Source organism: Arachis duranensis, chromosome 4 (assembly GCF_000817695.3).
Source record: "Arachis duranensis cultivar V14167 chromosome 4, aradu.V14167.gnm2.J7QH, whole genome shotgun sequence".
Taxonomy (NCBI): Eukaryota; Viridiplantae; Streptophyta; class Magnoliopsida; order Fabales; family Fabaceae; genus Arachis; species Arachis duranensis.
This window is the reverse complement of record NC_029775.3, coordinates 106052832-106056465: the sequence shown is the minus strand read 5'-3', so window position 1 is coordinate 106056465 and position 3634 is coordinate 106052832.

The window sequence follows — 3634 nt, the reverse complement described above, 5'->3', positions numbered from 1 at the left end:
TTCAACAAAGCAAAGCAAGCCATTGGAAACGAAGCTGGATTGTTGAGTGGCGTGCTTGGTCTGCTAGGATCTGACTTTGGAAAGTTTCCTATCTGTGAGGAAAGCTGGCGTAAGATTACTACAAAGGACAAAGTCTATAACGAATGTGTGAAGGTAAAAGTTTATATCGCCTTTAAAATACATCTGCTTATTTTTACAATATTTGACAAATTTTTGGTTATGTGTATAGCAAATTTTCCACATTGATGAAGATAGCGAAGGACTTATCAAAAAAAATATCTTGAAAAGTATGGGGAAGTCCTGGAAGGAGACAAGGCTGAGGTTGTATAATGCTTATTTCGAGCCAACGTTCACGACTGAACAAAATATTGAGAACCGTCCGCCGGGAATCGATCGAGAACATTGGAGATGGTTCCTTGACTATCGCGCCAAACCTGAAACTCAGGTAATCTAGTATATCATTGGTACACAATTTTTATGAAAATTATTGTTGCATTGAGTCTTTTTAGATCATCTTATGATCGCCTTTTGTCTCTACTGGACCAACAGGAGAAGTGCAAGAAAAATGCAAAGAATCGATCAAAACAACAATATACCCACACTGGCGGTTCAAAAAGCTTTGCACGGCGAATCGAAGAAGAGGTACTTTACTTTTTTTTGTTCACTCTTTGGACTATTTCTGTGACTTGAGATTGCCTTGATTGTATGAAAAACGGTAATGGCATAAAATTTGTTGATACAGTCGGAACAACAAGGGAGAATAGTCGGAAGAGGGGAGTTATGGATCGCAGTGCACAAAAAAAAGGACGGCTCCTACATGAATGATGAAGCAAGAGCAATCGGTGTAAGTACCACTATTTATAATTGGTAGATAAAGTTATGACCTCAAATAGAGTAATAGGGTGAGTTCTACGGTGGCCAAATACTTCATGCCTAAGAGTGGCTAAGTATTGATTATCCAACCAAAGCTTGACACTTGGCATGAATGTTTGAAAGAGAAATTTTAATCAACTCCCTGATTAATGATTATAATGTGTGGTAAATTTGAGTATTCCAATGACAAATTTGTAATTTTAAAACCAAAATGCTATTTTTGATCTGCTTAACACTGATTGCTTTTACTCTTGAGAAGAGATCTGTTAAATCGAAGGTCACATATGTTAGAATTTTGGAGTTTTTTGCGAAACTTTCAATTCAAGCGGTGGAAGTGTGGAAGGTAAAAATGTTAGGCTTATTTTTTGTCGCAGCACGTGAAGCTTCTGAACGATGGAGCTGAGGAGCTTTAACGGTGCCATTTTGTCACTTTTGGCTTCGGTTTAGATGTCTCAGTCAGCGAAAGCTGAGCTTGTCCGTTCGGTTTAAATGTCACATTTGGCATAGTAATGCACTTGACGAGGTGGGATTGGATTTGATTATGGTTATTGTAAAAAATTTTCCGCACACTATGTAATGTAACTATTGATTAGGGAGTCAGCTAAAAGATTTTTTTTCAAACGCTCCTGCCAAATGTCAAGCTTTGGTTGGATAGTCAATACTTAGCCACCTTTAGTCATGGAATACTTGGCCACCACAGAAGCCACCGAGTAATAGTCTAATTTTCTATGTTATTTTGTTTTTGTTCTTGTTTGATGAATGGTTTGATACTCTATGTTAGATACTTTTACAATTCATATTCCAGCTTACTTTAAGTGTGATTGCTAATTTGCCTGTTATGTTTATAGACTTTTTGAACTTCGACGTAATTTGGAAATAGTTGGGAGCAGGAATTTGAATGAATGATTTTTATTTATCCATTACAGCTAGTTATAGTGTTTGGCATCCTATGTTATCATTTGGTGTGTTTTTGACATGAGATGGACTCATCAACAAAATTGTTGTATTTGCTAATTTGTGTCTGTAGGAAAGAATTGAGGAGATTGAGCAACAGGATGAGTCATCTAGAGTGTTGTCTCAGAATGATTCCATTGCTCAGGTTTTCGGAAAAGAGAAACCGGGTAGAGTACGTGGTGTGGGTTTTGGACCGACTCCTAGTCAACTCTTCGGTCCAAATTCACATGGACCTGGCAACGAAGTCCAACTAGAGAAAACTCAGAGGAAGCTACTTGAATTGCAGGCAGAGCTGGAAGGCGAGAAGTTGAAGAGGAAGGCGATGGAGGATGAGGCAGCAGCAGATAAGAAAAAGATGAAGGCGATGGAGAGTGCTCTAATTTATCTGTTTCAACGGCAGGGTGAGGAGCTGCCACCAGACATCGCTGCAGGGATGAGTTTTGTGGGATGATAGAGTGAATACTAGAATATTAGAATTGGAGATATGTTGCATTGAAGCAAACATTTTATTGAATTAGACTGAGCAACTCTTTGAAAGAGATTTTTTTTTTGTTCGTATTTTCATGGATATATATATTTCCTGTTTTGCTTATATCTCGATTTTGTTTTTTATACAAGTTTAGATTCTAAGATTGAAAATATTCAATCTTTAAAATAATAAAAAATATAAGAAGAATTTTAAAAAATCATTGAATAATATTTTAAACCAATTTGGTGTGATTTTTTGAAAAATTCTAAATTTTTATTTTTTTTAAATTTCATATTACATAGCGGCGGTTATAAACCGCCTCTATTTTGGTTTGATGATTGTAGAAACTATTATATCTGGCGGCGGTTTGTAACCGCCGGAATCTCTGACAGAAACTACATTAGCATTTAGCGGCTTTTTTAAAACCGCCGCTAAACGTGCGGCCAGTCAAACATATCGTATAACACTGCGGCGGTTAAGATTCCGCCGGTAAATATGAGGGAAATTGTGCCAGCAAAATTCGGCGGCGGTTTTCTGTCAGTGTGCCGCGAAATATTGATTTAGCGGCGGTTATGCCAGCGGTTGCTGGAAACCGCCGCCAAATCCAACCGCGGCGCCCGTATCCATGGCAGTCTGGTGAACCGCCGGAAAACGATTTTGCGGCGGTTTTAAACCGCCGCTGATCATGAAAAAAACCGCCGCTGTTAACCGTGCTCCTTGTAGTGTAGTATGCTCGTGAGACTTTTGTCGTTAATTAGTTGTTATCCTTTTTTTGTTAATATTCATTAGAATTTCAACTTATATAATGCTTTTGAGAAAACTTTTCTTTGGTCAGAGAAGGTTTTATTATATGCATGAATTAATAAGAAGATCGAAAGCTATAGAAGCAAGAACCTATCTGAAGTCTTTGAGAATCTTTGGACTCTGGTGTCAAGATGATTGGAGATAAAAAACTCCTATTCTAATTCATTTAGTGAAATAATTTCATAGAAATTTTCCTCTCTTTTTCATTTTTAAAATATTATATAAATCTTGATCATTGTTTTTTATTGTATATCCTATTTACTATGATAAATCTGCTTCTTGGCCAGGGAACTGACTTAGGAAATTCCCTTGTATTTTGAGACTTGAACTCTGCTGTTTTGTTTGGGAAGTTTCTCAAAGAAAACTAGTATAAAAATTTATACTTATTTAAAGAACAAATTATTGGTTTAGTCCCTAAGATTTGGACTAAGTTCTAATTTTGTCATTAATATTTGAAACGTTATATTTTTATCTCAAACGTCTTATTTCGTTTTATTTTAATAAAAAAATAATAATAGAAAAAAAATATTAAAA